This window comes from Vicugna pacos, chromosome 15 (assembly GCF_048564905.1).
Source record: "Vicugna pacos chromosome 15, VicPac4, whole genome shotgun sequence".
NCBI classification, from domain to species: domain Eukaryota; kingdom Metazoa; phylum Chordata; class Mammalia; order Artiodactyla; family Camelidae; genus Vicugna; species Vicugna pacos.
In genome coordinates this window covers 15,828,812-15,840,970 of record NC_133001.1, presented here as the reverse complement: position 1 = coordinate 15,840,970, position 12,159 = coordinate 15,828,812, and the positions used below count along the sequence as shown (strand labels likewise).

General features: G+C 47.9%; 1 long non-coding RNA gene across 3 annotated transcripts; it reads right to left on the bottom strand.

The window, feature by feature from the left end:
• Nucleotides 1-4,063: 4,063 nt before the first annotated feature.
• Nucleotides 4,064-8,989, bottom strand: LOC140685865 (uncharacterized). Of its 3 annotated transcripts, none has more exons than XR_012059299.1 (3): nt 8,828-8,989; nt 7,878-8,079; nt 4,064-4,365 (listed from the first exon to the last, which is right to left on the bottom strand). It is a non-coding gene; the product is annotated as an uncharacterized lncRNA (long non-coding RNA). The 3 variants fall into 3 exon arrangements; XR_012059300.1 differs by having other exon boundaries at nt 8,849-8,989; XR_012059298.1 differs by having other exon boundaries at nt 8,882-8,989.
• Nucleotides 8,990-12,159: the final 3,170 nt, after the last annotated feature.

Sequence of the window (12,159 nt, the reverse complement as noted above, 5' to 3'; positions counted from 1 at the left end):
TGCAAGAGTTTGGACTTTTCATAAACCACCCCGGCCTTAAGAGGGAAAGGATGAAAGCGACCAGAACGACTCATTCCATCCCTGACCCTGGTTTCCTTTCTTGAGTTGGTTGAGGGAGAGTAGAAAAGGGCAGGAAGTCGGAGTCACCCTTGAAGTTGAATCTAGAATTAAAGGCACCCTGACTATCTCCTACTTTTCTACCCCCAATTGATGTGATCTGGAAGTTCTGATGTTTTGGGTTGCCTTGGCTCCCTCAGAAGTAGAAGGGGAGAATAAGTTTATGAAGGTAAAGGATGGCTCATTCCAGGAAAGCTGCAATGAACAAAGCCTTTACTTGGGCCGAAAGTTAACTTCTCTGTGATTTGCCTTAAGAAAAATATCAGATAAAGTAAAAATTCTTGTTTAGAACAGGAAAATAAATGCTTCATGTGCTGGCCTGTGTATTTATAAGATCAACTCGTTTTTCCTTTCTGTTAGTTCTATATTGGCTTTATTTTTTTAAATATTCGGAACATCTGCCAAACAATTTTGAAATTGAACTTTACCTTATTAGAATTAACAATCAATCTGGAAAATTAAAATATAATTCATTCAGGTCTGAAAGTAATACACTTGGAAGTTTTTGCCTTTAATATCATCTTGAAAGACAGAGGCCGAGAATGAGGCATTTTTGTCTTTAAGGAGCGCGAAAAATCTTGTTTGTTCACATCACATATGAAATCCCATGTTTATTAATTGTAAGATGCAATACTTTCTGTATACCACTAAAAAAAACCCACTGCCAGTTGAATGTGACTTGTATCAATGGTATGATATCCCACAATTGCAGAGGTGTTAAAATGTGAAATAGTATATCTTAGAATAATTGAAATCCTGTGTGTGTGTGTGTGTGTGTGTGTGTGCCCTTAAACTGGAAGGTGGAGCCCCATTTAGGTTGATTTCCTGCCTCTCTCACTTTGATCTGTGATCAGGAATTTTCACCCAAGCAACCATAGTGGCTTCTGAGCTGGCAGTTGTTTTCTTCCTGTCTATTGTGCATTGTGAAAGGGGATGTATTGATTGTGCTGAAGCAGCAGAAGTAGTTTTTAATTTGATTGTAATCCAAGAGCTTATTCTGAAGTCAGGGGCCTGGCAGTGAACAGTGGTGCTTGCAGCTTCCCGACAGCTGCCCTGCATCAGGGAAATGCTCTTTCATTCTACTCAAGCAGTAAGCCGGCTACAGCATGGCCTCATCCACTGCCTGGAATCCTGCCATCCTGCGTCCGGCCCATTCCTAGCCTGTCTTCAACTGACACTCTCTTCCAGCTCATCAGCTAAGCCCTCCCCCAGACTGGCCTCCCTAACCATCCTACTGAAATGTCATCAGTCACCCTCATCCTGGCACCAACTTCAACCACCTCTTCTTTTAAAATCACTGAATCAAAATGAAAAAATATTATTCTTGGTTGGGGTTCTTCCAGAAATAGATCTTAGGAGGATTCTATTCTCTATAGTGTTTTGGGAAGTGCAGGTCCATGGTTCATGGGGAAGTAACTTTGGGAAGGAAGGCAGCCAATAGGTGGAGTGTGTGTTAAACCAACTGGCAGCATGGAACTGGAGCTCAGTCTGAAGAACAGTGCATGAAACAGGCCTCATAGTGACCCACCTTCCGGCCTGAGGGGGCTGGGCTCCTTGTTTGTAACAGCTCTGTTGAGATATAAATTTCCTACCACAATATTCACCCATTTCAAGTGTACAATGGCCTTAGGTAGATTAGGGTTGTGCTGTGACTATTGCTACGATCCACTGCAGAAACAATTTGGTTTTCAGTTACAGCTATTCTATTACTTAGCCCTCTATAGAAAATTTTAATTTGGCCATCTTTTTCCCTTTTTTTTTTTTTTATTTCCAAAACAAGATCTTGTTCTCTGATTACTCCTCTTTCCATAGCAGCCTGTTCTTTTTGGATGCAATGACTTCCTTTAAGAGAATAAATTAGACTTTTATTTCGACAATTCTTCATGAATTATTTCAGGACTTTGTTATACTGTGTTTATCAATTTTTAGGGAAGAGAGTGATTATTTGCCATTTTATGAATGAAGGACTGAACTGATATACACGTTCCTGAGAAGGATTTCTTTTTCAGGACTGGTCACCTGAAGGCCACTTCCCTGCTTTGGGAGTGAGGGTCTGTATGAGTATATGTCACTGGTTTAGGCCAATGTCCTTTCAGGGAATGAGCAGGTGGGGAACGGGCAGATTTGACCCCAGGTGCTAGAGCTGCCTTTCCTCTTTTTGCTCTGGGTCTGTTTGGGGTGTTCTGCTCTGCTTCTCCCAACCTGCACACTGCATCTCTGCTCATTTCTTAGCATCTGAGCTCGTGCTCACCCAACTTTGTGTATAAGGGGTGGGGTGTTGGTCCAGCTGTTGTGCAGCCAGTTCCCCAGCAAGGCACCCCCACTACCTCCTCCAATCAGGGAGCCTATGTGGGGCTCCCTCTAGAAGGCGGACCCCTTATCCCCTGCTCCTTCCCTCATTCATGTTCTGGATTGTGCTCTCCTAGTTTGTCCGTTAACACAATTCCGTGTGTTTCCCATCTTTCAGAGAGGAAATCTTCTGTTGCTGGTACCATCCTTGTTGTCGGTGCTGTCTTGGGTCTCTTCATTTCTGTATTCCTTACTGTCATTTCAAGGTGATTCGAGCAGTGGGAGGAGGCCAACACTTCTGGCCTTGCGCTATTCTGACCTGGGCTCCCGGGCACTGCTCCCTGTCCTCCAGGGCCTCTGCAGCATCGCACTTGGCGCTCTCCCACCCACCCTGCGCCACCGCGAAATCCTTGGGCTCCTAATCCTGTCACCTCCCTGGTTCTGAGCTGCCACAGTCTCCTCCAGGTGTCTCCCTTAGGGTCCTCCTCCTGCTCTCCTCAAGGTTATCTCTGGGCGCCCCCCCTCCGCTGAGCCTCCTTTCCCGTCTACCTCCAGTGAAGAACCAATGGGAAACCTTTCAAGTTTGTCTCTCACCCACTGCCCCTCCTCCGCCCCTCTTCGGAGACCTTGCCCTCTCCTTGGCGAGCCGCCCTCCTCTCCCTCAGTCAGCTCCGCCTCCGCACGACCTGCCTGCCTGCATTCTCCCCGGAGCCTAGCAGACTCCCCAGGGTTGTACTTGTCCAGAGGTAGAGGCTGCTTAGGATCTCGGTCAAGCCCCGCAGTGTCCCCTGCCTCCACCCCCTCCTGGGGAAGGGGGGGCTCTAAGTCCCTGGGTCTGGGGGAGGCCTTACAAAATGGAAGGGGTTCCCTTGTATGGTTTCTAGGATGAATCTCCCCCCGATTTAAAAGGACTGGTCCTTGGTTCCTGATCTCTTTGAATGCTCTCACCTCTGGAGCAGGTGGGGAGTGCGGTGGGGTGGTGCAGACCTTCAGTCCCCTCCAAGTGGCCCTGGGTTGCCCAGGAGTGTGCTGGACGTGTGAATGCCCCTCAGACCAAGGAAAAATATCAATACGGAAGTTCAGTTCCTTTGTTGTTGGGGTCAGAGCACTTGCTAGCTTGCATTGTCCTCGTTAATATCTGCCCTGTGCTCCCCCTCAGAGCACCTCTGACCTTCCTCTGACTGCCTTGGAGTGAGGCCTCTTCTTCCCTCCCTTGTTTGTCTTTATTCTCCTGGTGGTGACAGTGGGGACTGGCCTGAAAGGGCCTGGGGCAGAGCTGTGTTCCCCTGCCCTGTCCTCCACACTGCCCCCATGCATAGCTCAGTGGCTGAAGGTACTGAGGGTGGGGTGGAGGTGGGGAGATGACCAGGGAGGGGGCTCTGGGGCTGGTTCACAGACATCTGACTCTGCCCAGGCAGCACGCCTTCAGCTGCCAAAAATTCCTGAGTGAGTGGGAAGTGGCCAGGCCTTCCCAGCCACAGTCTGGTCCTACCCAAGGTCTCCCTGGACACTAGAGAAAGGCCTAGCTCTTGCCTCCTTTGACTCAGTGGCCCTCTAGACTCCTCCTCCTCTTGTTCAAGGGTTCAAGTCACTGGGATCAGAATGCTTTTCCCACTTGTCACACCTCATTGCAAAATGGGATAACAGTCACGAGATGTTAACTAATCATTGGATAATTTATTTCCAGTCTGTGGGTAGAGAAGAGAAGGGAAACACAGAACTTTGTTAGCACATCACAAAGTTAGCCAAGGGGCAGGCTTGCAAGGGGGCCTAGCATAAAACCTAACTGTGCAGAGACCCACGGTCAGATGACAAGTGCCAAGGTCCGGAACAGTGACCAAGCTCAAGTCCTGCCTGTTTTGCCACTTGGACCTTGAGGACCAGCACACCTAGAGCAGCAGTCAACCAGGAGCCAGAGCTGCAGATTCTGTAGCCTCTGATCTGCTGTTATCCTCCTGGCTGGTGAGATGGGAGATGCCCAGAGAAACACAAAGAGAGAAAAATAAGAAAATGATCAAACATGGGCAAACCTGAAATAAATAGCAATCATCTCACATGTATTTTTCCTCTTGGGGGACGTGAGAAATGCAAGGTGAACATTGAGGGGTAAAGTTGTCTGGCTTAAAGTTGGTGGGAAATGCCTTTATTTATTTGATTGCGAAAGCCTCCCACGGTGAGTCAGGATGGAAGGAATGATGGAGGAGGGTTTGTGATGCACGGTCAAGAAAGAGAGGACCAAGGGGGTGGGGGTGGGAAGGGACAGACTGGGACTTCAAAATCTAGAATAGATAAACAAGATTATACTCTATAGCACAGGGAAATATATACAAGATTTTGTGATAGCTCGCAGTGAGAAAAAATGTGACAATGAATACATGTACGTTCAGGTATAACTGAAAAGTTGTGCGCTACACTGGAATTTGACACAGCATTGTAAAATGACTATAACTCAATAAAAAAAAATTAAAAAAAAAAAAGAAAGCTGGAGAAACTTCTCACACACGGAGTCCTACTGGATTGAAGAAGTAGACAAACAAGACAAACAGAAGATGCGGAACAGCCCCAGGGAGAGCCTGCTGGCCCGCAAGGCGGAGGACGAGCCTTTCATGTCCTGTCTAGTTGGTCACACCTCCAGAAATTGGTACGGGCCCCCACCCCACTGACTACCTGCTCGACACATAGGAGATAGGATAGCAATTAAAAAAACCTAGCTGTGGCAGATTTTTAATAATATGGTGAACATTGAAAATGTTTTTTGCTTTATTCAAAGTCTGGGCATTTTTCTTCATTGGGAGACCAACCCAACAAGTTACTCTTCTGAGATGAGATTGATTTGTTTGTGGAATCTTGCACTTAGAAACTTTAAATTCAGAAATAATTTGAAAATGTTAATTTTGAATTAATTTTTGACTTACAGAAAAGTTGTAGAGAGTACCTGTGTATCTCTACCCACCTTTCCCTTATGTTAACATTTTACGTAACTGTGTCACAGGGATCAAAATGAACATCAGACCGAACAACAACAGGAAACCGATATTGTCTGTCTGTTACCTACAATACAGACCTTATTGGAATTTTATGAGTTTTTGCCATTAATGTCCATTTCTAGAATCTCGTTTAAGGCTCACATTGCATTTAATTGTTTTTCCTTGGCCTCCTCCAATCTACTGGTTTCTAAACCTTTCCTAGCCTGTCATGACTTTAATACTTTTGAAGAGTACTGGTTATTTGTCAAATGTCCCTCAGTTTGGACTTGTCTGATGTTTTCTTATGATTAACACGAGGTTATGTATTTTTGGCGAGAACACCACAGAAGCGATGTTTTGTCCTCAGTGCCTCATGTCGGGGGCTCCTGGGGTCAATATGTCCTATTCCTGGCATATTTAACCTTGTTCACCGGGTTTCTCCTCTGTAAGGTACTATCTTTCTCTTTGCAGTTAAGAAATGTCTCGGAGGACATTTGTCCACTTGAAATTCTGTCAAATAACTGAGTTGGTGCATGTGAAGCATTTAGAATCTGGTGTGTCATGAGTGCTCGTTGAAGGCGCTGTTGTGTTTTTTCTTCATCGTCACCATCACTGCTGCCTCTGGCCCCTTTCTGTCGCTGGTTTTCCTCTGGCATTGCTTCTTTTCCCTTCATTATCCTCTGCATCCCCTGCTGATCACACCCGTCCTGGTCCTTTCCTCACATTGGAATTGGATTCCTCATTCAGAATATCTGCGGCCTTGAGAAGGATGCATCTTGGCACGTGGGGGTCAGGGTGGGGCAAGAGTCTACCGCTACTCCAGGGTGAGGGGGACATCGTGATGACAGGAGGAAGGGCTCATCAGTCTTTGCACGGTGTGCTTGCTTTAGAGGTGACCTTGGTTGGGGGCGCCCTGCTGGCCCATATCCCTTGGGGTGGAATCTGAACCAGAACCCGAGAACCCAAGGTCATACTCCTCATGGACCTGGAGGGACAGGCTGAAGAAGAGACCCCCCCCCCCACCTAGCTGACGTGTGGAACAGGAATGAGCCAGAGGGAGACCTCCTCGGGTAGAAAGCGGAGCTTTTTCCATTGAAGGGTGGGTTGCTGCACTGAGCCACCCTCGGGGTCACACCGGCGGAGGAGACTCAGGTGCGGGGCGGAGGGTGCTCCAAGACCCGCTGTGGGAGAGCCCCTGCTTCCTGCTCTGCGCAAGGCTGCCCGAGTTAGAGCCACCGTGGTTCCCTCTAGACGAGAGCAGGGGCTCCTCGGCCAAGGTCAGGAGATGCCTGTGCGCCAGGATGCCTGCTGCGGGTTGCTTTCCAGGAGGTTCCTTGTCCTTCTGGCACACACGGCTTTATTTACAGAATGGCTCTTCTTGGCAGACTTCTTGGCCTCCAGACTCTTCCCCTACTTGAGAACACTCGGGCTTTATTTTGACACAGAAATGAAGTTCCCATGTTTGAAAATATCTGCCATCCAGGGGCCTGTTTAAACACTACTTTTGCCTGCAGCATGCACTCCTCCATCCTTCTCCTCTAGGCGGCAGACTGAGCCTCAGGACAGGAGGGCTGGGCACCTGACCCCCTCCCCCCAGGGCCCACAGGAGTCCTTTCCGGGCCGGGAGAGGGCTGAGGCAGTTCCCCCACCAGCTCCCTGACTCTCCGCAGGAAGCTTCCCACCGGCAGAGGGAAAGAATAAGGGTGCACGTGTGGCTGCAGGCAGAGGGGGTGGAGAGAGCAATGGTGACACGTGGGTGCCTCGGAGCCCTGGGTCCACGTCCACCCCTGGCCTTCCCGGCTATGTGAGGCAGTGGTTCCCTTTGCTCTCAGGCTCGCTGGAGCTGGCTTTCTTGGTCCTGAGTGACCCAAGAAGCTTAGATCCTGCCCTGAGTTCTAGGCTGAGCCCAGCTGAGGATGCCTCCAGACTCCTACATCAAGGCACCCGACTTCAAGTTGGCTGCTCCCACTAGGCAGCTGAGGATGGGAGCTGATATACTTGTCTTAGGTCAAAGAATCTGGGTGGAAAAACTTAGGAAGCAGGAGCTGGGAGTAAGAAGTCATCTTTCCGTTCTCCCACAGTGTGTCCAGTGCTGGGCTGGAGATCCCTGGATGAGAGAGTTTACAGATTCTCTATCAGGGTCAAGTTTATAGGCTCAGTTTATAAGTGTTTGCTCTGCTGACACGTGAAGAGCCAAAAAAGAAAAGGAAGAGGCATGCATGCGTGTGTTTGCATGTGTGAAATCCAGTTCCTTGGAAGAAGATGCTAGCAGCTCGGGAAGAGTTTGGTCAGGGCTTAGCTGCCTGTACAGCCCGTGTGTGGGGTGCAGCTGGGCTGTGTGGGGTCTATGGTTGGTAGGGGGAGAGCCTGGGTTCTGACCCCGGCAGCTCCACGGTGGGGTAACGAGCAGCCCGGCCCAGCCAGGAGGGGGAGGTGGATGGGCGCTTTCTAGGAAGCTCTGTGCTCCCCACTGTCCAGGGTTCTCCTGGGCCTGAGACCACTCACCGACAGTCCCCTGCTTTCATAGTCCAAGTAGCCACCCCTGAAAACGTGCTTGATGCTGGCAGGTGTTGAGAGGTGAGACCTCCATGCCTCAGAGGGAGTGGCAGGTGTCCAGCTGTGTGACAAGCATGCTGGCTGCAGGGAGGGAGGTTCAGGGTGTCTGCGCCCTGTGACCGCAGAGCCCCGCCGTGGTTTCCTCCTTCAGCTCACAGGTGAGGAAAGAGACACACAGTTAGCAAGTGGGGAGCCAGAATGTCTGCTTGGCGTGTCTGACTCCAAAGTGCAGCGGCTCTACCCTGCTGCGGGACTGTCTCCCCAGACCCTCCAGAGGAGGATGAGCAAGGCCGTCGCAGTCCCAGGAAGTGCCACCAGTGCTGGGGCATCTCTGCCCAGGTCCCCAGCCGTGAGCTTGTATTTGTCCTTTGGCCTTTGACCCCACTGTCTAGAGACTTTTTTTCCCCCTTCCATCAGCTACTCCACTCGGGTTTTGTCATCTGAGAGTCAGACCCCAGCCCCACCCTGGCACTTCACTGTGCAGAGAGAGCCTGGTGTCCTGCTCATGGACCCACAGTGTTAGTTGCTGCAGATGTGTGACCACCAAGAAGATACACAGTTAGGTGAGAAGACTGAGGCTCCTAGATCATGTGGCCTTTCCATTTCAAAGCGGCAGTGGAAGGTGAAGCAGGTCAGTGATAGCCTAGGGCTGGAGGTGACAGTGGAGGAAGACGGGGAGTGATAAAGGGTGTGCAGTTTCTTTTGGGGATGATGAAAATCATCTGAAATTCACTGTGGTGATGCTGCCCACCCCTGTGAATATGCTAAAAGCTATTGATCTGTATACTTCAAATGGGTGATTTGTGTGGTATATGAGTTATATCTCAATAAAGTTGTTACTGAAAGAAAAAAGTCACCATATTGAAGAAAAAAAGAAAGGTAAAGCGGGGCCTCAATACCAAGTGTTACACAAAACAGACCAACTCGGTCGAATCAGACTGTTCCTCCAATACCAGCAGCAGACACGTTGGGCTCTCCGAGGATTACTGTCCATGAGAACTGTCTTTTTAACACTTCCCCTCAGGTGTCCATACGCTTCTTCCCAGTTCTGGTGACAAATCAAAGGCCTCGTCTCTTCTGATGCTGAAATTCTATCATTCTGATTCCACAGTGCCCTGAGACCCCTGCCTGTCTGTGAGCTGGTTGCTTGGAAACAGGGGTGCAGTAGGGGCGAAGGCTGCCATTCTCCTGGCGCAGTCCCTTTGCTGCCCTCCCATCTGTCACCCTGTTAGACAGGGGCTCACCCGCGATGAGGCCGAGTCTGTCCTGTTTGTCCCCGAGTCCCTGGTGCCTGCTGTCCTGTTCCTCCACTTTCTTGTCTTCAGGACACTGACATCTGTCTGCCTGTTGTCTCCCATCCTCCAAAAGAGAAGCTCCACAGGGTTGGGGGTGTGTCTGTCTTGTTCACCTCTGCACCCGCCCACGATCGGAGCGCAGGAGGTAGTTGTTGAATAAATGCGTGAACATAGTAACATTTGTTGAAGGAAGACGTATGGGAGCCAATAGATCATAGTTTCAGATTTCCCGTGTTTTTCTTAAGCTTTTGTACCAGATTGACTGATTTGGTTTGAATTTAATCTTTGTTCTCTTCCACTCGGTTTTCATGGGAAAGTAGGTGAAAAGTTCCACAGGGGCAGGTATCTGTTGTGTTTCCCCTGTATTTTGTCCATAATAGGAGCTCAGTAGAGAGCTGTTGAATAATGAATAGATGAACGTGGTGGTATTTGTTGGAGGAAGAAAAGTTAGCGTGACAATCAAAAGGTCTCCAGAGAGGAAAGGAAGAGCGAGCAGAGAAGTGTTTGTTCCACATCATTGCTAACTCTTTAATGTTTATTTTATTTTGGGTGGGGCGCTTTTTACCTGAATATTTTTTCTTCCAATTTTATTGAGATATAATTGAAAGACAGCATTGTATAAGTGCAAGGTGTACAGCATAATAATTTGACTTACATCATGAGATGATCACCACAATAAGTTCAGTAAACATCCATAATCTCATAAAAATACAAAACAAAAGAAAAAGAAATATGGGCTTTCCTTTGATGAGAACACTTAGGACTTAGTCTCCTAACAACTTCCATACCTAACAGACAGCTGTGTTAATTATATTTTATCATGTTGTACATTACGTCCCTAGTACTTTTTTATCTTGTAACTGGAAGTTTGTACCTTTGGACCACCTTCATCCAATTCCCTCTCCCCCTACCCTCTAGTAGCAATCACAAATCTGATCTCTTTTTCTATGAGTTTGTTTTTTGAAGTGTAATTGACCTACAGCACTATGTTAGTTCCTGGTACACAACACAGTGATTCGCTGTCTATATATGTTACAAAATGATCACCAGATAAGTCTAGTTACCATCTGTCCCCATACAAAGTTATTACATTACTAATGACTGTATTCTCCACACTGTACACGTCATCCACATGGCTCATTTTTTTTTTGTAACTGGAAGCTTGTACCTTTTAATCTCCCTCACCCATTTCACTCATCCCCCTACTGGCTCTTATATCCTTTCTGTCTGTCCTATCCTGGCCCCTTACATGGACTCAAACCCCGACTCAAGAATAACCTGAGGATAGTAAACACCTGGCCACAGGGGCCAGTCACTAACCTCAAGGACTACCTGGATCACTCTTGTCCTGTCCTCCAACTCCTGTGTGCCTCTGCTCTTAGCTTTGATGTCTGTCCCAGTCCTGCTTTGAAAGACTCATTTTGGGACTTGAATCTCAGTATGAGATATTTGACTGGAGTCAGCCATTCAATCTCCAGGCCTGCCTACAGCCACAGTGGGTAACAAATACTCCTTATTTCTGCCCCACCCTGTAGGCCAACCATCTGGGTCAAGTCCTGCCCAGTGTCCCTTCCAGTGGAAGGAGACAGAAAATTATTCCAGGGACCAGCTTCTCCATGGAGGTTCCAAGCATCTAAACTTAGAGATTTGCTTCTAAACAATGGAATACAGCAAGGATAATGAGATGTCACTTCCACGATTAGGTTATAAGCGGTTTCCGGTTAGCAGACTCTCTCTTTTAGTAGTTCTAATAGAGCAAGTTGTCCCGTTGGAAAGGACTCTGTGGCAAGGAACTGAGAGTGGCCTCTGGGAAACGAGGCCTGTAACAGGCCTCAAGGAAGTGGGTCCTGCCAACAACCACATGAATGGGCTTCAAAGCTGCTTCTTCCCAGTGGAGCCTGCAGGTGAGGCTGCAGACCCTAGACCAACAGATTGTGGGTGCAGCCTTGTTGACAGACCAAAAGCAGAGGACCCAACTCAGCTGTGCCCAGATTCCTGACCCTTAGAAACTGTGAGATAATAAATGTATGTGGAAGCACTAAGTTTTGATTTGTTACTCAACAGGAGATAAATGATACATTGTGCATGTGTTTTGTTTTATGCTCTCCACCAAGAGATAGATCGACTAGGAAACTAGTGAGATTTAAATTTCTGGGCCCCTTACTTGCCTAATCCCCTTGCACAGCCCTGGGAAAGTCTTAAGCAGTATGTTCACATAGTCATACGTTTTTGTAAAGTGGACAGAAAATATTTTAACTGAAATCAGTCAGGGCTGGTGCCTCTTACTACTTCAGCTTTCCCTCCCTCGTATTTCCTCTTGAGTCCGGTGGTGTAGCAATGAGTGGGGACATTTTGAGGATCTGACTGGATCTGACTAAGCAGAAGTTGATTGGGAGAGACATTTTGTGGGACTGAGAGATATACATGCATGCGGTTTGCAGTCCTTCTGTGTAGAGTCACATTGTCACTAGCGAAGTTCCCCAGGCTGGTACTTGGCAAACTTAGGATTCAGTCCAAGGCTCCTCTCATGGATTTAATGCTAGACTACACTGACTTTCGTTTTCTCAGTGGTTCATCAATGGCTTGATTCCTTAACTTAAAGGCATGAGAGTCTGTCTTCAGATATTTGCTACATTTGACACTATTTTTCACTTTCCGACTTAGTCAAACACCCTGCTCTTATCACCCATTGCCACCATCCCTGTACCCTTTTCTTGATTCATGGAACTTCCGTCTTTGCTGGGCCCGCCTGTGCTCATGCTTCACCCTTTGCCTGAAATGGCCTCTCCCACACACCTCTATGTAGAGTCTGCCTAAGTTTCTGCTGTTCTGATATGAGATTCTGACATAACCTAAAGCTCATAATAAGCCACTATGAGGATGTTGGAGGCAAACTGGGTGATAAATGTAGTCAGTTCAAAGAATAATATGATTCA